General features: G+C 46.5%; 1 long non-coding RNA gene across 1 annotated transcript; it reads right to left on the reverse strand.

The window, feature by feature from the left end:
* Positions 1–422: 422 nt before the first annotated feature.
* LOC133064846 (uncharacterized) lies at positions 423–22,584 on the reverse strand. Its single transcript, XR_009694738.1, has 3 exons — positions 22,108–22,584; positions 1,487–1,602; positions 423–540 (listed from the first exon to the last, which is right to left on the reverse strand). It is a non-coding gene; the product is annotated as an uncharacterized LOC133064846 (long non-coding RNA).
* Positions 22,585–23,143: the final 559 nt, after the last annotated feature.

Here is a 23,143-nt window from a genome sequence, read left to right on the forward strand (position 1 = left end):
TCGCACCTGTGACTTGCCCTTGGCCAGACAGGCACTGTCCCTAGCCCGGGGAGGGAGAGGGCTCACGTGGTCGCTTTACTCCCGCAGTCATGCACTTGGGTGAAAACAGTACTGCTGCGGAGTCACGAGAACCAGGTTGTCTCCCAGTTATGGCGCAGAGCCACCGGGTGGCTGTGGGTCATTAATTTCCCCGCGGCAGACCGTTTTCTGCGCCGGGGCTGAGGTGCCTGGGGAAGGACTCCTCTCCGGATTCAAATCCTGATTCTTGTTGCTGCAGTGTGTCACCTTGAGCGACTTTCAAATCTCTTGTGTAATCGGGAATGTAAATTGTTAACAATTACACCTACCTGGTAGCGGGAATTAAACGAGTTAACGAGTGTGAATGGAACTAGAACTCTGTAGGTGTTCGGTGAATGCTAATTTCCGTTTTGGGGTTTCCGTGCATATTCCTGGTTTCTGATGTAGAAAAGGATGTCTGAGGTGTTCTCTTCGGACCACCGGAAACGTTCCTGTTTTGACGTAAATTGATTTCTGGTGCCCCTACATGGTATATATAATGTAGTATTGACATTAATAAGATTTACTTTGCACATTTGGGGGCATTTCATTATTCGGCCTAAGATCAAGACTAACCACTCATGCCGGGGGAGATTAAGGTCGTGGTCTCTTGTCAGAGTTTGTAGTGAGATTAAAGAATTCCCAACAGAAATATTTACCAGGCTTAGAATGTTCTGGAGCCCTCCTGGCCTTTAGCCATCTCTAGCAGCTGGGCACTGAATAGCAGTAACAAAGACATTGTAAATTATTGCTATGTCTGGCTCATCTATGGAGGCTTAAAACTCCACCTGAGTTTCCTCTGACCTACCTAGAAAATCTGGTGGCGTTATACCAGTAACTTACAAAGTTCTGAGTCCCAGGGTCGTGGCCAAAAAAAGGAAGCGGGCAATGTCCGGGAGCACTGACCCTGGAGTGCAAATCTGATGTAATTCTGGCACCTTAAATTGTACACCTCCCTTCGCCTTTACTTTGTTGCAAGGTTATGAAAAAATAAAGGACTGACATGTTACAGGTCTTCAGTGTTCTGTCATTTAAAACAGTAATTTCCAAAGCAAGTTATTAAGGCAGTTACCTAGAACTTTCCCTGGTATGTGTTTATTTTTTCATTCTGCCCATGGACATACTTTGCCAGTCTGTGGTACTAGCCCTTTAAGTTGGCAAACACTTGCTGGACAACCTCTGCTGAAGGCGGTGGGGCAGCCATGGTGAATATCCAGCAAGCTGAGAGCACAAGCCAAGCCCCTTGGGGGGATTTGAGGAGAGCGCTCAGGCAAAGATTCAGGCAATTCCCCTTGCGATGCATGTGAATTCTGTGAGCATCTTCAGGCTGTAGAAGGACTATACCCTTCCTCGGGACAGCATTCACAGCGCCTCTGCTAATGGGGCTGTCAGGAGAGGTGGGGGTTGGGGTGGGTCCTGGCCATCTCACCTGGAGAGAGGATCAGTAGGGTGTAGCCCGTAAGAGATGTGGACTTCTCTTGGCTGAAATGCCTCATCCTCTCATGGGGAGGAGAGGTAGGATTCTGTGGAGAGAAGTTTCAGGACCTTGAAATGGAAAAATAGAGGAGGTATGAGGATCACCAATTCACAAACAAATGGCACTGGTTCTGACCTTATGGCTGAACACAGGAAAGAGGGCAGAGATCCCAAGGATAATGTTTCTGTCAGAATAAAGGTGTTCTCTTGGACCCTAGCAAGGCCATTTGGTCTAGTGGTTAAATGTGTAGACAGTTAACCCGAGCTACCTGCTCTGCTACTCACTAGTCACTTGACCAGGGACAAGTACCTTCTATATCTGTGTTTCCTTATCTGTATAGTGCTTCCAGGTGGCACTAGTGGTAAAGAACCTGCCTGCTAATACAGGAGACATAAGAGACGTGGGTTCAGTCCCTGGTTTGGGAAGATCCTCTGGAGGAGGGCATGGCAACTCACTCCAGTATTCTTGCTTGAAGAATCCCATGGACAGAGGAGCCTAACGGGCTACGGTCCATAGGGTCGCACAGTGGAGAGGTTGAGAGTTGCTACTTCATAGGGTTGTTGTGAGGACTCAATCAAGGTATGTAAAGTCCTTAGAAAGGATGTCTAATCCATGGCTGGTTCAATCTCCGCACTCTTAATATAACAAATAGGGACTTCCCTGATGGTCCAGTAGCTAAGTCTCCATACTCCCAAGGCAGGGGGCCTGGGTTCAATCCATGGTCAGGGAACTAGATCCCACACATCACAACTAGAAAATCCTAAATGCCATAACTAAGACCTGGAACAACCAAATAAATAAATAAAAGAAAATATTTTAAAAATTCAACAACTAGCTGAAGGCCTACTGTGCAGAGCTCATGTTTAAAGAGATGTGTGTGTCACGTGTTAGAGCTGTCATTCAAGCCAAGCTCTTTCCGACTTCTCCCACAGCTGATAAAGAATGAGGGTGGAAGGGAAACAGTCTTGTGGACACAGTAGGGGAAGGAGAGGGTAGGATGAATTGAGAGAGTACCATGGAAACATATACATTACCATCTATAAAATAGATAGCCAGTGGGAATTTGCTGTATGACACAGGGGCTCAAACCCTATGACAACCTAGAAGGTGAGATGGGGTGGGAGGTGGGAGGGAGCTTCAAGAGGGAGGAGACATGTATACCTACGACTGATTTCTGTTGATGTATGGCAGAAACCAGCACAACATTGTGGAGCGGTTATCCTCCGATTGGGCTTCCCTGGTGGCTCAGATGGTAAAGAATCTGCCTGCAATGTAGGAGATACGGGTTCAATCCCAGGGTCCAGAAGATCCCCAGAGGAAGGCATGGTAACCCACTCCAGTATTCTTGCCTGTAGAATTCCATGGATAGGAGCCTGATGGGCTACAGTCCATGGGGTCGCAAAGAGTCATACACAACTGAGCAACTAACACAAACTAACACGACTGATCGACTAACATTTTCACTATCTTCCAATTAAAAATAATTTTTTTTTAAAAAAAAAGAATAAAAGAACTTAAAGGTGGAAAAAAAAAGAATGGGACCCATGAGAAACTGGGTCCACTGCCAGGAACCTGAGGATGGCAAGATGGGGTATGGTATGTGGCAGGTGAATGGGCTTGCTGGCTTAGGAATAAGAAGCCTAGGCCTGGCCCAGACTCTGACCACCCCCAGGATCTTTGGTGAATCCCTGCCACAGAGCCCAGGAGCTTAAGGATCTGTCACCCACCCTCACTTCCAAAAGAACTGCATAAGGCAGCCTGCTGAGTGCCACTGAACACCAGCTTGGGCACTGTGGGTTAGGAGTTCTCTTGGAGATGATTCCCTCTCTCACTGACTCCACATGAGTGGAGTTGGAACTGTTGAGAGCTGGGAAATCTGACTCACCAGCCCCACCAGATGTGCAGAGGCACAGACAAAAGGAAGAGGCAAGGCCCCTTGTGTACTCTCTGAGCTCAGAGAGACTTGCAGTCTGAGGTCACCATTCACTGGGCAGGAAGGAAGCATCTAGGAAATGATCTGCTCAGAGGAGGGGGGAACTGCAGTGGAGGATGGGAGCACTGTGGAGCCAGGCCCTGGTCCAAGGCAGTTTCAGAGACCATTCATTCCGTTCATTAGGACTTGGATGGGGCATGGGGGAGGGAAGGGGGAGATATCCAGGAAAGAGAGAATGGGAGCCTTAGGGTAAAGGAAAACCACCCCCTCCCTACTTGCCACTCCCCTCGGCTTGGCTGCAGTCACAGATGAGTGAAGTTGTAGTAGTACCTACACTTTTTACTCAAAGCCAGTCACCCTATCAAGAGCTCTTCGTGCTTTATCTCACATGATGCTCCAGTAAAACTCTCTTGATGTATTTTTACCTTAATTTCTCTTTTTTTTTAACTTCTTTCATTTTTGAGAGAGCAATCTTCACCTACTACTACACCATCTTGATCACTCTTATGCTCTTTTTGGTAATATTTATTTTTATTTATTTATTTGGCTGCATCAGACCTTGGTTTTGGCATTCAAGCCTCTTAGTTCCAGCATGTGGGATCTAGTTCCCTGACCAGGGATCGAACCCCGGGCCCCCTGCACTGGGAGGACGGAGTCTTAGGCACTGGACCAACAGGGAAGTCCTCTTTTACCTTATTTTACAAAGAAACTGAGACACAGAGAATGAAGCAACAGTTAAACAAGAACTCCACAAACTTGGGAGTCTAAGTTTTCCCTGGCTGTCAGTTAAGTGCAGAGGTAAATAGGATGCCTTGAGGTAGTAACTCTTCTTTGCACTTAAGTTAATGTATTTACTTCCCCTTTCTTTCCTCTTTATTTTCACTAACTCTGTTGCTTTTACAGCCTGTATTTAAGCCTCTTCCAACCCTGTTAGAAGAGAAGAAGGCAGTTTTAGGAGACCTGACTTCAAGATTGCTCCCCTTTAATAGGAAGCTGCTGCATAGCACAGGGAGCTCAGCTCCATGCTCTGTGATGACCTAAAGGGGTGGGTTGGGGGTGGTGGGAGGGAGGCTCAAGAGAGGGGTGATATATATATATACTTACAGCTGATTCACACTGTTGTACAGCTGAAACCAACACAACATTGTAAAGTAATTATACTCCAATTAAAAAATAAATTTAAAAGTAAAATAAAATTTTAAAAAAGATTGCCCCCGCCCTTTCCCCAGAGTAAGAAGAGGCACATGTTCTTCCCAGAAATAAAGTTGATACAGTGGCCTGACCTTATCTTAGAGTTACTGAAAACCCTGTTCCCTGAAGTCTGAAGACTTCTCAAGAAAGAAAACCAGGCAGTTCCCTGGTGGCCTAGTTGTTAGGATTCCAGGCTTTCACTGCTGTGGCCCTAGTCACTTCCTCCAGAAATAGGTTCAAAACAATGAGTCAAGTATGGACCACACATCACCATCCTCACCACTACTCTCCCACCTGCTCTGCGTGTGGCTGGCCTCTGTCTTCAAACATTTCCTCATTCCCCATCCAACAGCACTGACCACCCAGTATCCGCGGCTCTGCCCTGACAAGGTCCAGGGAAAGTTCCAGACAGACAGGGGAGGTAGGGGAAGAGTGCTTTCAAGCACCCGCACAGCCAGGCTCTGATGTGGAGACTCACTGGTTGAGAATGGCCTCAAACCAGCAACTCACAGCAATAAAGAGCTGGATTTTAGTCGTCAGGGAAACAGGTCAGTCTGTTCTTCTGCCAACACAAGGGGTGGGGGACCGGTCCACCCACTCTAGATTTTTATGTGTCTCCTTCCTGACTGCTCCCGCCCCGGTCTCTTCCCTTTGGTTTTGAGTTCACACACTTGGGCAAGATGTGGCATACAACCCAGACAGAGGGGGCAGAAAAACACAGTTCTTAGAGCTTGAAATGATCCCGAAACAAGCTTCTGGACAGCCAGGTGTGCCTGCACACTTCTTCAGTAAGGCCTGTCCGGGGACCTCAACCAGGACTCTGTTTTCCCCAAGACCCAACTTTCTCATCTCTTGCCAGGAAAGCAGGGAAGAGAGGCAACTTGCTGGAAACTCAGGAGCTGTGTGTAATGATGCTCCATGGCAGAAGGGGAAAGAGGTCAACCCCTCACCACCGCCGCCAGGGACATGTGGCTTCAGTCTGAGAGAGTGAGTGGGCAACAGGATGTGAGTCATCCATAGGGCAGCGCCGTTCCACAGAGCGGGTAGCTAGTAATGGTCTCAGTCACTCTGCTGCTCCCCCAACTCCCCATCTTTTCACTCAGGCAACAAATAGTCTAGCGAGGATCTGGCAGAGCAACAAGACTGACCAGAGCCTTTGCCCTCACAAAACACAAACTGCTTCTCACACCCAGAATTTTACACTGAGGACCGGCCCTGAACACAGCAGTCAAAGTCAACTTTCCACCCACCTCAGTGGCTGTACTGACCCACACAGTTCATCATCCAGGTCACTCTTATTTATCATTATGCTTGAAAGCAAACATTTACAGAGCAGTGGAGGCTGTCCCCTGCTTTCCATGGGCACCCCCCAAACCGACTCAGGGACCCTCACTCACCTAATCCCCTCAGCAAGAGAAACTGCTCCAAGAAGAGCAACTGCCCCCACCCCGCCCCCGACTCCCAGGGCTCCATGGGTGAAGCTAGAGAAAAAGCTGGTCCTCAGACCAGTAACAAGGGAGCTGGCAGAATCTCAGACCTGCCCAGACCTGTAGAATCAGAGTCGGCATTTTTTTTTTTAATTTTATTCCCTGGTGGTCTAGTCATCCAGACGTCATGCTCCCAATTCAGGGGGCCTGGGTTCAATCACTGATCAGGGAACTAGATCCACATGCCACAACTAAGACCTGGTGCAGCCAAATAAATAAATATTAAAAAGAAATTTATTACAGCACAGTTGATTTACCATGTGTTGATTTCCACTGAACAGCAAAGTGATTCAGTTATGTGTGTGTGTGTGTGTTTCATATTATTTTCTATTATGGTTTACCACAGGTTATTGAATATAGTTCCCTGTGCTATACAGTAGAAACTTCTTGTTTATCCATTCTATATATAATAGTTTGCATCTGTTAATTCCAAACTCCCATTCCTTCCCTCACCCACACCCCCCTTGGCAACCACAAATCTGTTCTCTATGTAGAATCTGCATTTTAACAAGGTCCCTGTGGAACTCATAGGCACCTTACATTTTAAGTAACAGTTATAAGAAGAATAATGACTTGTTATCTGGAAAGTTTAGAAAACAATATGGTAGTACCTTCTTCTTCAGTCAGAAGTTGAAAAGCCACTACTGTTTCATAAGCCTGATTTTCCTCAGCAAGCACTCAGACCATTTTAGCTAAGGAGGACTTCACAGCTTCTGAGGTCAGACTATATGGAATGAGCATCCCACTGTACCATTTTCATGCTGTGACTTTGGGCAAATTCTCTTACTTCTCGCTGCCTCACATTTCTCTTCTGTACAGTGAAGATAATAGAGTTGTTCTCAGGATTAAATGAGCTTCCATTCTGGCTCAGCGGTAGAGAATCTACCTGCCAATGCAGAAGACACGGGCTCGATCCCTTGGTCAGGAAGATCCCCTGGAGAAGGAATTACAACCCACTCCAGTATTCTCTCCTGGAGAATCCCATGGCAGACTGCAGTCCATGGGGTCACAAAAAATTTCGAACATGATTTAGCGACTAAACACACACACACACACACACACACACACAGAGGATTAAAAATAAAGTGCTTGGCGTGTACCTGGCATTTAGCGAGCATGAAATACGCTTGGATACTAATTGGATTTGGGTGTCCCCCAGTTTTCTATACACTCCACTTACCATCTGTTAGGATGAAATGCTTCTGGAGTTGGTGGTCTCATCCATTATGCACAGATACTTCGCAGTTTTCTATAAGTGACTTTATTTCTGGAGGCAACCTACTGTTACCCCCTCCCCCAAATATATTCATTTCAGGACTGTCCATTTCATTTATTCCATCCCCACCATCTGCAGGGAATTGAACTTTTCTGCTGTGACTTTGGATAACGCCTCTGATGATGATTTATGAAAACTTTCAATATGTGTATGAAGAAGCTGAAGTTGAACGGTTCTATGAAGACCTACAAGACCTTTTAGAACTAACACCCAAAAAAGATGTTCTTTTCATTATAGGGGACTGGGATGCAAAAGTACGAAGTCAAGAAACACCTGGAGTAACAGGCAAATTTGGCCTTGGAATACAGAATGAAGCAGGGCAAAAGCTAATAGAGTTTTGCCAAGAGAATGCACTGGTCATAGCAAACACCCTATTCCAACAACCAAGAGAAGACTCTCCACATGGACATCACCAGATGGCCAACACCGAAATCAGATTGATTATATTCTTTGCAGCCAAAGGTGGAGAAACTCTATACAGTCAGCAAAAAAAGCTGACTGTGGCTCAGATCATGAACTCCTTATTGCCAAATTCAAACTTAAATTGAAGAAAGTGGGGGAAACTACTAGATCATTCAGGCATGACCTAAATCAAATCCTTTATGATTATACAGTGGAAGTGAGATATAGATTTAAGGGACTAGATCTGATAGAGTGCCAGATGAACTATGCACAGAGGTTTGTGACATTGTACAGGAGACAGGGAGCAAGACCATCCCCAAGAAAAAGAAATGCAAAAAAGCAAAATGGCTGTCTGAGGAGCCCTTACAAACAGCTGAGAAAAGAAGAGAAGCCAAAAGCAAAGGAGAAAAGGAAAGATATATCCATTTGAATGCAGAGTTCCAAAGAATAGCAAGGAGAGATAAGAAAGCCTTCCTCAGTGATCAGTGCAAAGAAATAGAGGAAAACAATAGAATGGGAAAGACTAGAGATCTCTTCAAGAAAATTAGAGATACCAAGGGAACATTTCATGCAACGATGGGCTCAATAAAGGCCTGAAATGGTATGAACCTAACTGAAGCAGAAGATATTAAGAACAGGTGGCAAGAATACACAGAAGAACTATACAAAAAAGATCTTCACGACCCAGATAATCACGATGGTGTGATCACTCACCTAGAGCCAGACATCCTGATTGTGAAGTCAAGTGGGCCTGAGGAAGCATTACTATGAACAAAGCTAGTGAAGATGATGGAATTCCATTTGAGCTATTTGAAATCCTAAAAGTTGATGTTAAGAAAGTGCTGCACTCAATAAATCAGCAAATCTGGAAAACTCAGCAGTGGCCACAAGACTGGAAATGGTCAGTTTTCATTCCAATCCCAAAGGAAGGAAATGCCAAAGAATGCTCAAACTACCACACAATTGCACTCATCTCACATGCTAGTAAAGTAATGCTCAAAATTCTCCAAGCCAGGCTTCAGCAATATGTGAACCATGAACTTCCTGCTGTTCAACCTGGTTTTAGAAAAGGCAGAGGAACCAGAGATCAAATTGCCAACATCCGCTGGATCATGGAAAAAGCAAGAGAGTTCTAGAAAAACATCTATTTCTGCTTTATTGACTATGCCAAAATCTCTGACGGTGTGGATCACAACAAACTGTGGAAAATTCTGAAAGAGATGGGAATACCAGACCACCTGACCTGCCTCTTGAGAAACCTGTATGCAAGTCAGGAAGCAACAGTTAGAACTGGACATGGAACAACAGACTGGTTCCAAATAGGAAAAGGAGTATGTCAAGGCTGTATATTGTCACCCTGCTTATTTAACTTATATGCAGAGTACATCATGAGAGATGCTGGGCTGGATGAAACACAAGCTGGCATCAAAGATTGCTGGGAGAAATATCACGAACCTCAGATATGCAGATGACACCACCCTTATGGCAGAAAGTGAAGAGGATCTAAAGAGCCTCTTGATGAAAGTGAAAGAGGAGAGTGAAAAAGTTGGCTTAAAGCTCAACATTCAGAAAACTAAGATCATGGCATCTGGTCCCATCACTTCATGGCAGATAGATGGGGAAACAGTGGAAACAGTGGCTGACTTTATTTTTTTGGGCTCCAAAATCACTGCAGATGGTGACTGCAGCCATGAAATTAAAAGACGCTTACTCCTTGGAAAGAAAGTTATGACCAAACTAGACAGCACATTAAAAAGCAGAGACATTACTTTGTCAACAAAGGTCTGTCTAGTCAAGGTTATGGTTTTTCCAGTAGTCAAGTATGGATGTGAGATTTGGACTATAAAGAAAGCTGAGCACCGAAGAATTGATGCTTTTGAACTGTGGTGTTGGAAAAGACTCTTGAGGGTCCCTTGGACTGCAAGGAGATCCAACCAGTCCATCCTAAAGGAGATCAGTCCTGGGTGTTCATTGGAAGGACTGGTGTTGAAGCTGAAACTCCAATACTTTGGCCACCTGATGGGAAGAGCTGACTCATTGGAAAAGGCCCTGATGCTGGGAAAGATTAGGGCAGGAGGAGAAGGGGACAACAGAGGATGAGATGGTTGGATGGCATCACCGACTCAATGGACGTGAGTTTGAGTAAACTCCAGGAGTTGGTGATGGATGACAGGGAGGCCTGACGTGCTGCAGTTCACAGGGTCGCAAAGAATCGGACACGACTGAGTGACTGAACTGAACTGAACTGAATATGTATATAGGACTATTACCCTCCTGGTTCCAGGTACCTTCAGAAACTTTCTTTCTTTCTTTAGGATTTATTTCTGGTTTTTCTGGGTCTTCCTTGCTGCCAGCAGTCTTTCCCTAGTTGTGGTGAGTCGGGGCTACTCTCTAGTTGCAGTGCACAGGCTTCTTGTTCCCATGGCATCCCTTGTTGCAGAGTTGGGGCCCTCAGCACACAGGCTTCAGAAGTTTGGGTGTGTGGGCTCAGTAGTTGCAGCTCACATACTCTGGAATGCTGGTTCAGTAGTTACAGTGCACCAGCTCTCAAGGTGTGGAGTGAGAGCTTAATTGCACCTTGGCATGTGGTATTTTTGTTCCTGGACCAGGGATCAAGCCCGAGTCCCCAGGATTGGAAGGAGGATTCTTAACTACTTGACCACCAGGGAAGTCCTAAGAACCAGTATTAATATCTTACTGTACAAGGAAATGAGAACCTGAGAGCCCATGACCACACAGAGTAGGGAAGCAGAACCTGGAATGCTGGCTGGCACAGGAAGCCCTGGCGGGCTGGGAATGAATGAATGACTCCAGATCCAATGTTCTTCCCACCACTTACGGTTGCCTCCAATGTAAACCAGAGGAGTGACTTTTAGGGGTACAGCTTTCAGGCCAGACAATAGAGAGAGACCAAAAAGAGAGACCTCAGTTGCAAATACTCTGTTCCATTGTCCCCATGTGCATGCTAAGTCACTTCAGTCATGTCTAACTCTTTGCTACCCTATGGACTGTAGCCCAGTCCACCAGGCTCTTCTGTCCATGGGGATTCTCTCCAGGCAAGAATACAGGAATGGGTTGCATTTCCTTCTCCATTGTCCCCAAGAGAATTCATGTTTATCAGATTTTCATAATCAAACTGTGGTCACCGAAATGATCAGGCTAAATAATACATACACATGTTAAAAACTATACCGTACATGGTGGGAATGTAAATTGGTACAGCCACTATGGAGAACAGTACGGATATTCCTTAAAAAACTAAAAATAGAGCTAAAACTAAAGACTAAAACTAAAAACTAAAAATAGAGCTACCATATGACCCTGCAATTCCACTCCATAGTTCAAAAAGATGGCTGCACACCAATGTTCATTGTATCACTGTTTACAGTAGCCAAGACATGGAAGCAACCTTAATGTCCATCAACAGAGGAATGGATAAAGAAGATGTGGTACATATATACAATAGAATATTACTCAGCCATTAAAAAGAATGAACTAAAAAAAAAAAAAAAAAAGAATGAACTAATACCATTTGCAGCAACATGGATGGACCTGGAGATTATCATACTAAGTGAAGTAAGTCACACAGAGAAAGACAAATATCATATGATATTTATATGTGGAATCTTTTTTAAAAAAATGATACAAATGAAGTTATTTACATAATAGAAACAGACTTAGAGAAGGAAATTATGGTGGCAGGGGGAGGGTAGAGAAGAAGGATAGTTACAGAGTTTGGGATGGACATGTACACACTGCTTAATGGATAATCAACAAGGACCTACTATATAGCAAAAGGAACTCTGCTCAATACTCTATAATAACTTGAATAGGAAAAGAATTTGAAAAAGAATAGATACATTTATATGTGTAACTGAATCACTTTGCTGTACTAAAATATTATTAGTCAACTATACTCCAACATGAAATTTAGAATTTTTTAATTTAAAAATTAAATTAAAAACACTACACCCTACAGAAGAGTTTTGAGTTAAAAAGTGCCTCTGCTTGAAACCTCAGTTTTCTAATCTAACCCCCAAAATAACTACTATTGAGTTCCTTGTGAACTCATGACATTATTTAATATAATTAAATATGCACAGCTTAAAAAAAAACAAAACTATTTATTTATTTGGCTGCACCAGGATCTTTGTTGCCAAGTGAGGAATCTTCAGTTGTGTCATTAGAACTCTTAGTTGTAGCACATGGGATCTAGTTCCCTGACCAGGGATTGAACCTGCGCCCCCTGCATTGGGAGTGTGGCATTGTAGCCACTGGATCACCAGGGAAGTCTCTAAGTATGTACATCTTTTTGTATGTCAATCATACCTCAACCAAATGGTTTCCTTTTTTTTTCATTTATTTTTATTAGTTGGAGGCTAATTACTTCACAACATTGCAGTGGGTTTTGTCATACATTGACATGAATCAGCCATGGAGTTACATGTATTCCCCATTCCGATCCCCCCTCCCACCTCCCTCTCCACCCGATTCCTCTGGGACTTCCCAGTGCATCAGGCCCGAGCACTTGTCTCATGCATCCCACCTTGGCTGGTGATCTGTTTCACTACAGATAATATACATGCCGTTCTCTCGAAACATCCAAATGGTTTCTTAAAAAATTTCTTGTAATACAAACATAGAAAGTATTTATGTTTTTCTATGATATAAAATATATACCTTTTTTTTTCTTTTTTTTTTTTTTTCCATGCAGCTTGTGGGATCTCAGTTCTCCAACCAAGGGTTTGATCCCAGGCCCTGAGCAGTGAAAATGCGGAGTCCTAACCACTAAACCGCCAGGGAATTCCCCCATTTTTCTCTTTTTCATAAAATGAAATCCTACCACACACAGTTATGCAACTGGCTCTTTTCATTTAACATATTTAGATAACCTCTGCATGTCATCACATATGTATGTGTGGTCAGTTGTGTCCAACTCTTTGCAACTCTATGGACAGTAGCCCACCAGGCTCCTCTGTCCGTGGGATTTTCCAGGCAGAAATACTGGAGTGGGTTGCCATTTCCTACTCCAGGGAATCTTTCTGACCCAGGGATTGAACCCATGTTTCTTGCATCTCCTGCATTGGCAGGTGAGTTCTTTACCACTAGCACCACCTGGATATGGAACTCCTTGATTCTTTTAAAAGCTGAGTAACAATAGATCATAATGTGTGTGTGTGTGTGTGTGTGTGTGTGTGTAGTCTAGCACAGGTGGAGTAGCTGGGTCATAGGCTACATGAATGTTCTCATTTATATGGTATTGCCAAACTACCATTTAGATGCCCACCTGTGAGCCTGTGAGAGAAAAATGCCAGTTTCAAGGTTCAGGATATTTCAGATCTCCTTCGGGTCACATGTGGTCAGTGGCCTAATAGCCCACCTACATCTCCTTCATCAATAACGACCTCCCTCTTTAGCATCTCTGAATTTGCAGTAAGAATGAGACCTTTTGACTGTCATCCTCAGCAGTTAATTTTTTTTTTCCCCTTCTGGCTCTTGTAATTCCTGCACAAATCTGTCTTTTCCTTCACACCGTCCCTTCCAATCTAGACCAAGTCCACTCTCCATCCATCCATCCTCCCTTCCCTCCCTGCACTCTCCAGAGCAGCATCCCCAGCCCAGCCCAGCTGTGAACACTCTCTTCTCCTTCCCCTCAGGGTGTGTGTTTACTTTTCCAGTGAAGTCATCCTTGCAGTTACCTCCTTGCTTGTTGATGTTCCTATGGCCGCTGGGCCTGTTGGCATGGTGCTTGTTATGGGGTCAGCATGGGTAACCAGGCACTGAAGAGACAGATTCAGGCACTGAAGAGACAGATTCTGCCACTGAAAACTTTAAAACTGTAGCTACTTGCTGCTTCAGCCCAGGCTGGATGAGAACTTGCTGCTAAGAACTCTGATGATTAACCCAGGCCTCGCCCCCACCTTCCTTGTGGTTACCCACTTTTACTTCCTGTTTGCCTGTGCCTGGTGCGCCTAAAACAGGGGCCAATCAGAGGGCTTTACTGATGTTTTCAAACCTTTGGACAATATCTAGGCACCGTTTTTGATGGGAGCTTCTGAGAAAGGAGGGAGGAATCCAGGGCAAGACGGAAAAGGAATCATGGCTGGTGCTGCTCTGGGTCCCAGTCCTGAACTAAGAACACCCTCCCCTATCCTAGTGGGTCAGACAGTAAAGAATCTGCCTGCAATGCAGGAGACGAGTATTCGATCCCTGGGTCAGAAAGGTACCCTGCAGGAGGAAATGGCAACCCACTCTAGTAGTCTTTCCTGGGAAATCCCATGGACAGAGGAGCCTGGTGGGCTACAGTCCATTGGGTCGAAAAGAGTCATACACAGCTGAGCAACTAACACACACCACTATCCCCAAGAGTGCCTCACTGTGACAGGGAAGAGCAAATTCTGACTCCATGTTGAATATGTTTCTTTCACTTTAACCTTTGCTTCTCAATGCTTTTGTTCTGATAAGCACTACCTGTAAGCATCCAGAATGGCCTGTCACAGGGAACTCAGTTCCTCTGCCTGAATATTAAAATGCCTTTGTTCGGCTCACAAAGAGGCAATCTGCCCCTGCCTACCTGTGAATGGCTACAGAAAAGAAGAAATGAACACATCCCCACCCCAAGCCTAGCCACTCCAGGAGATATTTTGCAAGACTTATGGCCTTTTTACTCTACTTCCTCACCTCCTCCCCTTCTCTGTTCTAGAAAAGAAACTGGCATTCAGACATCATAAGATGGTTTTGGGGGACCGTGTTTGTGTTAATTGCTCAGTTGTGTATGACTCTTTGTGACCCCATGGACTGTAGCCAGCCAGACTCCGCTGTCCATGGGATTCTCCAGGCAAGAATACTGGAGTGGATTGCCATTTCCTTCTCTAGGGGATCTTCCCGGCCCAGAGATCGAACCTGGTTCTCCTGCATTGCAGGTAGATTCTTTACAGCCTGAGCCAACAGGGAAGCCCTTGGGAGACCCTTGGGAACCGTAGTCCACCATCTTCTCGGTCTGTCAGCTTTTTGAATAAAGTTGTTATTCCTTGCCTCAACACCTTCCGATTTATTGACCTATTGTGAAGCAAGCAGAGCAAGCTTGGACTCTGTAACATCACCTGACCAGCCGCCTGACTTCCCCCTGCTGCCTAAGCCCAAGAGTGAGAACCATGGACAGTGGGGGGGACCCAGGACAGGGCCCAAAATGAAGGATGGGGGAATGCAGCCTAGTGTGAAATCAAAGCTTAGTATCTCCATCCACCCCCTCCACCACATCTGGGTACTTTCTTCATTTTATCCTCTCTCCTTAGTAGATTCAGTACTTTTTTCACCACTATCTCCTTCTGCCTTCAAACTTCCATAAATCTCCTTTTGTTCTTACTGTCACTGACACCTAGCAGGACCCTGCAGGGCCCTCCTGGGTACAAAAACCTCTCCGTCATCCCCGTTTCTTATTTGTAGAATAAGGCTTTAGTCTGCTGGAACATCCCTGAGTTCCAGAGCAGGAACAAGTCATTATTAACAGGGAAGTGAGGAAATGCAGAAACAAAGGAGAAACAGTTAAAGGAGAAAAGTAATGACAATAGCTCAGTGATAAAATAAGGTCCTAGTTCCTCCTCAAGGGATATACATCACAATCTGACACTATCTTAGAGTTTTCTGCCGAAACTAAGACCCACCACCCTGACCCAAGTGGAGGATGACAACTACAGGCTGAGCTGATACTAGGCACTAGACCTCAGACTGGTTGGAATCAGAAAGTAGATGACTAAGATTCCTGAAACATCACCCTGTTACTTCATCACAAACCAATCAGAAGAGAGTCACGTCCCCGGCAGCCCTCACCCCAGATGTTGCCTTTGAGAATCCTTCCCTGAAATTCACGGGTATGGGCTAAGGTGGCATGTGGGGTTCAGGTCTTTGGGGCACGAACTCTCAGTACTCTGAGTACTCAGTACTCAGAACTCTCAGTACTCTTACTGTGTGCGTGCACTCAGTCACTTCAGTCATGTCTGAATCTTCCTATGGACTGTAATCTGCCAGGTTCTTCTGTCCATGGGATTCTCCCAAGAATGCGGGAGTGGGTTGCCATGCCCTCCTCCAGGGAATCTTCCTAAACCAGGGATTGAACCCACGCGTCTCCTACATCTCCTGCATGGCAGGCAGTTCTTTACCCACTGAGCCTAGGGCCCTGCAAATGAATGCTGTACCTTCCTTCATCACAACTCTGTGTCTGGGTAAATTGGCTTTGCTGTGCTGTGGGCGAGCAGATCGGTGACATCACTTCTATCTACCACGCGCTCCTAGAGATAAACAGCCTCTTCTCCACCCATGCTGTCTGTTTGATTGTGAAATATGTGGTCATCTTCTCCACGACCATCAAAATTTCAGCCATGCCCTAGCTCTAAAGCCCTAGCCTTTGCTCTGCTCTCCCTGGATCCTCTGTACTTGATGATGTCAGTGGACCTCTTTCTTTTGATTGTCCTCTCCGCTGACATCAATGTGCTCTCTGCTTCTCCAATTCCACATCGGTCCTTTTCTCCAGGGCCTCTCTCTTTTCTGCACACCCCCTTCTCTCTCCCAACATCTCCCTTCGAAATCTCAGTGTAATCCCTAAATCACCACCTCCATCTCCAGGTCCACAGATCTAGATGCCAGCTGCCCATTTCATCCATCAAATGAATTTCAACCACAATTTCTCAACTTCTCACCCGTACCCCAAGCAGCCACCTTCTGATGACTTCCCCATTTTCATGACTCAATAGCTTTCCCAGGTGGCACTGGTAAAGAACCCGCCTGCCAGTGCAGGAGACATAGAGACTGGTGTTCGATCCCAGGTGGGGAAGATTCCCTGGAGGCAATGACACCCCACACCAGTATTCTTGCCTGGAGAATCTCAGGAACAGAGAAGCCTGGTGAGCTACAGCACACGGGGTTGCAAAGTCAGGTATGACTGAAGCGACTTAGTATGCAGCTGTCTCTGAGATGCTCTGAAGCGCCAAGCTTAGTATTCTTGGATCCTCCTTCAGCTTCCACAACACCCAGTCTTTACCTCCTTCAGACTTTCTCAAATTGGTACCTCTTTTCAGCTCCCTGCCCCCATCCACATTTCCTGGATTCTTCTGTGCCTCCATCATCAATTCCTTATGCTAACATCTCAGAGGTGCCCCCTGCTGTGGGTGGAATGAAGCCCAACCCAGCGAAACTTCTCCAGGCTGCCCCTCCTGTCTTTCCCAATCCTGGGACATTCCTCTTCCATTGAGGCTCAGTATTCAACTCTCCCCTACACATTCCTCTATGGTAATCTCCATAGGAGATCTCTCATCTAAACTCCCATATGTCTGGATCTGGCACACTCAGCCCTCTTGGCCTGTGTGTTAGTCTTGTTTTCCCAGCCATGTCAGAAGTTCCTGGAGCATCTTTGTGTTTCTTAGGATGAGGCCAGTAAATTCATAAACTCAGGAGCAAGACAAGGAAGGCAAATAAAGAAGGCAGAAAGGGGACGAAGGACATGTATAAAAGACTAGGAGGATCCCTGTGGACCCTCTTAGTTCATTCGGTAAAGAATCTGCCTGCAATGCAGGAGACCTGGGTTCAATCCCTGGGTCAGGAAGACCCTCTGAAGGAGGAAATGGCAACTCACTCCAGTATTCTTGCCTGGAGAATCCCATGGACAGAGGAGCCTGGCAGGCTACCGTCCACGGCATTGCAAAAGTCGGACACAACTTAGCGACTAAACCACCACTGTGGACAAAGCAAAACCCATCTGCAGGGGGATGGCCCTGCGGGCCACCGGTTTGTGACCCTCACCTAGATGTCTTGCCTGAGTCAGCTAGGCTATGAATATTTCTTTTATCTCTCTGAAGCAGCATCTAGCAAAGAGAGGGGAAGGGTGACCTGATTTCCCTGGCCTGGCATAGGAGGAGCAGCCGGCCTCAACAGCCCAGAGGTGTCACCTCCCCTTCTCACCCAGCCCATAGCGCTGCACCAGATGTCAGGTGCTACCCCTTGGCTCCAGCTTCCTGTGAGTTCTAACCAGCAGAAGCTTTTCTCACTCACAGACTAAAGAAAGAGCCACCTGCCCCTCCTGCTGCTCATGACCCAATCAGAGCCGGCCTGACCAAGTGCACCCTGGGAGCACCTACCAGGTGGCATGAACATCCTCTGAAGCCTTGGCTGAGCCTCCTATGTGCCCCAACCTGGGTGGCAGAATGACATACAGGGCTGATGTGGGGAGTGGGGGTGGGGTGGAGACAGAAGGGCTGGAGGAGAAAGGCAAAGGCAGAGAGAAGATGGGTGGTGGGCGGTGGGGTGCAAAGAGCCACAGTGGGGGTGGGGGCCTGGCCAAGCGCATGTAGAAACCCAACTAAAATACTTTTTTTCCTTTGGCTGCACCAGGTCTTAGTTGTGGCACATGGGATCTTTAGTTGTGGCATGTGGGATTTAGCTCCCCAACCAGGGATTGAACCTGGCACCCTGCATTGGGAACTCAGAGTCTCAGCCACTGGATGACCAGGGAAGTCCTGAAACCTAATTTTAACTCCTCCTGTGGCCATTCTCTCACACCCACTCCCTTCTCACTCCCTCCTCCCTAAGTCTAGCCACTCACCCGCGGCTCCTAGCCTCATCCCACTTCCAACCAAGCTACACAGGTGCCCAGACTAATCGGCTAGACCATGACTTTCATGAAGCCTCCCTCAACGACTGCTGCCTACAGTAGGGCACAATCCAGAAGGTTCTGGCTGCCTGGTGCTCTCCTCTGTCCATCCCGCTTTCTTGTCCATTGATTCACCACGGGAAAAATCTAATCGGCCCAGTCTGGCTGTTTCCCACCACCTCCCTTCCCTGCTCTGAAGGCAACAGCCTCAAAGGTCACTTGAGAAAGTTATTGACTTCCTCACAAACGTCAGCTGCCACCTACACCCCATCATTTCCCTCTTCCCAGAAGGCCTGGGTGCAGTAATGTATGTATGTGTGCGTGAGTGTGTGCGTTCAGTCACTCAGTCGTGTCTGACTCTTTTTGACCCCATGAACCCTCGTCTCCTGAACTGGCAGGTGAATTCTTTACTGCTGAGCCACCAGGTGCAGTAGTGTGTGCATGCTAAGTCGCTTCACTTATGTCCAGCTCTTTGCGACCCTATGGGCTGTAGTTCACCAGGCTCCTCTGTCCACGGGATTCTCCAGGCAAGAATACTGGAGTGGGTTGCCATGCCCTCCTCCAGGGGATCTTCCCAACACAGGGATCAAACCTGCATTCGCAGGCAGGTTCTTTACCACTAGCGCCACCTGGGAAGCCCAAGAGCGCAGTGGAGTAATTCTAAACCCACGAATAAGAAGAAACTGGAGCTCAGAAGGTGTCAGTCCACTCCTGAGACTACAGGGCTTATGAGCAGCTAGCCCTCCTATGCTTCGCCCTGGAGGCCTTCCCACTGGGACCTGCCTTAAATGAACACCATGAGCTCCTGGAGAACAAGGTGCAGGTTCTCTTTTTCATGTGACAAACAATGCAACAACTAGAGGGCAGAGCTAGGTAAACAGTTAAGAGGAACATTCATTAGTTTTGTGTTTGCTTATAATCTATCCTTTTGCTGAAATTCATTTTGAAAAAACTGAACTCCCCCCCACCCCCACCCCACCCGCCGGCATCACAGACTGCAATGATGCTGTTCCCCTTGAAAGACACTGAAAGAGCAAAAGACACAAAGCGAGCGGAGCCCAGACGAAGGCAGAGGTCTGCTGGAATGTTCTGGAATGTTTTGATCCGGTTTCCTTTCGGAGGTGGCAGACTCTGTGTGTAGTGGAGCTCTGTGTTTGTGGTTTCTGTCTTCATGGAAGCTGTGTGGTTACCTGGAACACTGAACCAGCAGAACCATGACTTACATTTTCCGACATCATGTGATTTATGTACTATTTATGTTTCAGGGTCTCTGTCATTTCCGACAGTTGCCAAAACATTTTCTACTGGGAATATTGGTACCTTGGAGTGGGAGGTGGAAACCCAGCACTAACTGCCTCCTGCATAGGATTATACTCATGATCTGCTCAGGGTGAGGCTCAGCAAGAGACAGGCCCCAGGGTTGACTGTACCAGCAGGGAGGGACCTGGGTCACATTCAGACTCTTGATGCCTGGCCTTGAGTCATCTACCCACCATTGAAATCAGGACTCCAGGAATGTCAGTCCTCAGAGGTGCCTCTGAATGCGCAAGTTCACTCTGCACCCCAGGTTGATCATCTTGATGTCTTAAGTTATGAGCTTTCTGTGCAAAGTGAGGAGATAACTGAGTTTTGAAATTTCACCATTGAATTCCACTCACTGCCCCGGGCAGCTCCTGGTAACCTGCTCATAGCAGCCTGCCCCCACCTGCCTGTCCCCACTGCAGCCTTGAGTCCTCAGGCCACTCCTGGCCCAGTAACAATCTGGAAGAGATGGCACCAGTGGACCCTGAAAGCAGTCCTTCAACTCAACTCCTTCAAACATCACTCTCCTGTGCTCCCGCTTTATCAGGCCCGCATTGCTCCAGGCGCTCAGCTGAGCCACAAGCCACGTGAAAAAGAATTGCCTCACAAGCCTGTGATAAAGGGCAATCAGAGAGGTATGCACGAAATATAGGTGAGGCCCTGAGCACCATGAGAGGAAAGAAGTCTTTGTGAGTTGGAATGCTTGTGCTCAGCCGTGTCTGACTCTTTGCCACCCCATGACTGCAATCTGCCAGGCTCCTCTGTCCATGGAGGTGACTCTGGTAAAGGAATGAAGAGAAGATAGAAAAGACTGGATGAGAAAGCTGCAAAGGGCAGGTCCAGGCCAGAGCATGATTCCAACACGTAGCCACTAAGCCCACCCAGGCCCTTGCTTCATAATGAGGCCAAGACCCTTATCTACACGTCAGAGTTGGCAGAGGCCCTCATTTGTTACAGCTTAATCCTAATCTGATTCTGGCTGGAAGGGAAGCCCTTCTCTTCTGCTGTCAGACTGTGACTTTCCACCTGCGAGTCCCAACAAAGCACTTAGGAGTAAAATGGAATAAAGGAGAAAACATCAGAGCACACCCAACAAGAGTAAGTGCTATTTCTTGAAACTCTTGTTTATGGTTATATTAATATATACATGTGATTGTGGCTGTGTGGATGAATGTGTAAATTGGGTTGTAATGGAAAAAAAAAATTTTTTTCAGGTCATTTATTTGGCTGTATCGAGTTTTAGTTGTGGCATGTGGGGTCAGTTCCCCGACCAGGGATCGAACCTGGATGCCTTGCATTGGGAATGCAGAGCCTTAGCCACTGGACCACGAGGGAAGTCCCTGTAAAAAAAAAAATTTCTTCCTGAGGGTTGCGGTCTTAAAAGCTGAAGAAACCATTGCTTTAAGGGAAAGCATCCATCTATCAACTATTAAACGAAGACTATCAAAAATTGAATCTTGTTTTAGGTAGAGAAAAAAAGCAAGACTTGGCTCTTGCAATTAAGCTCTGAATTTGGGGATGAAAAGACAAACACACCAGTAGGACAGGATGAGAAAAACCACAATGACAGAGGGGTGTGCCCAGGGGAGGCAGGCCACGGCCCTGCCAGGGTCCCAGTGCTCCCAACTAGGGGTGGGGGATGTGAACACAGAACTGCAGGGGCTGGTGTGGCTGCCCAGAGCCAGGGGCTGCTTGACGGGAGGTGGGGAGGGAAGCAGGGTCAGTGGGGCTGAGCAAGAATGGAAGGATCTGAGGGGAGAGCTGAAGACTTTTCCCTTTAGGACATGTGAAATTATCCCTATTGTTTAGAAGGGGATGGCTCGAGGCAGGGGCTGGGGCAGCAGTTTGAGGACCAGATGTTGCATTTGTCCCTGGTTCAAGGATTTTTCAAATTTATGTGAACATTGGTCCAGATGAAAACTTAGTCTACAGTTAATCATTTATTAGCCTGATAGGACTATCCATATTTTGCTTTTCTTCATATTTCTGCCTTGCAGTCCAGCTAGACCCAGCATTGGTGTCTGCCTGCCAGGCTTCCTTCCTTTCTTATCCTTGCTGAGCACCAAACCCTCTAGCAGGGGACAGGTTCAGGGAAAAGAGTGTGTTAGCCGCTCAGTCGTGACTCAGTCCCAACTCTGCAACCCCACGGACTGTAGCCCGCCAGGCTCCTCTGTCCATGGAATTCTCCAGGCAAGAATACTGGAGTGGGTACCCATTTTCTCCAGGGGATCGTCCCCATCCAGGGATTGAACCCTGGTCTTCTGCACTGCAGGCAGATTCTTTACCATCTGAACCCCCAGGGAAACCCAAGCCTACCCCCTAACACCCCTCCTTACATACCTGGGGGGCTTCCTGCAAACTAGCTGAGAAGGATACAGCAGGGCTGATGGTCTGATTTTCAGCTCAGCAAACAGGGACTGGCCTCTCTTTCTGCTTGTAAAAGTAGAAATGGAAAAAGCAACTTAACACAAAGAAAAGTTAATTTAAAAATAAGATTAAAGTTTCAAAAAAAAAGTATAAATAGAAAAGCAAAAGTAACCAAAGGGACTAAGATTCTATTTTCCCTTAAAGCAAAAACAGTTTTTGTCTGTAGATCCAGAATATACTGTGTGCCTTTTCCTAGTCAGGGGCTTCCCAGGTGGCACTAGTGGTAAAGAACTCGCTTGCCAATGAAGGAGACCTAAGAGACGCTGGCTTGATCCCTGGGTCAGGAAGATCTCCTGGAGAAGGGTATGGCAACCCATTCTGGTATTCTTGCCTGGAGAATCCTGCATGGACAGAAGAGCCTGGTGGGCGAAAGTCCACAGGGTCGAAGAGTCAGGCACAACTAAAGCGACTTAGCAGCAGTTTCCTAGTCATCCCTCTGAGTCCAGTATTTGGAAAGGAACTAGGCAATGTTAATATGCAGCAACCAAAGGGCTAACTTTTAAAAGAAATTTTTATTTTATATTGGAGTATAAAATGACCCTGATGCTGGAAAAGATTGTAGCATCACCTACTCAATGGACTGTGGAGGACAGGGAAGCCTGGCAGGCTGCACGAAGTCCATGGGGATGCTAAGAGTTGGACACGACTTAGCGATTGAATAATAACACAGTTGATTAACAATGCAAAGGGCTAATTTTGGGGGGTTGGGAATCCACTTTCTTTCCATTATACTTTGAACTTTTTTTTTTGTTTTAACTCTTTTTAAGAGGTACCCTAGAGAGTCGTAAAGTTCCCTTCTGTGTTGTCTATTCTTGTGCAAAGGTTGGTCTTTTCCTTGGCTCTCCACACGCCAAGTCCCTCTCCACACTTCTGCTTCCAGTGGGTTCTGTTGCCTGCAATCCATTTGCCCTTGTTTTACACCTACCTGAATTCTGCCTCCAAAATGCCA

The sequence above is a fragment of the Dama dama genome, chromosome 11, assembly GCF_033118175.1.
Source record: "Dama dama isolate Ldn47 chromosome 11, ASM3311817v1, whole genome shotgun sequence".
In the NCBI taxonomy this organism is placed as follows: domain Eukaryota; kingdom Metazoa; phylum Chordata; class Mammalia; order Artiodactyla; family Cervidae; genus Dama; species Dama dama.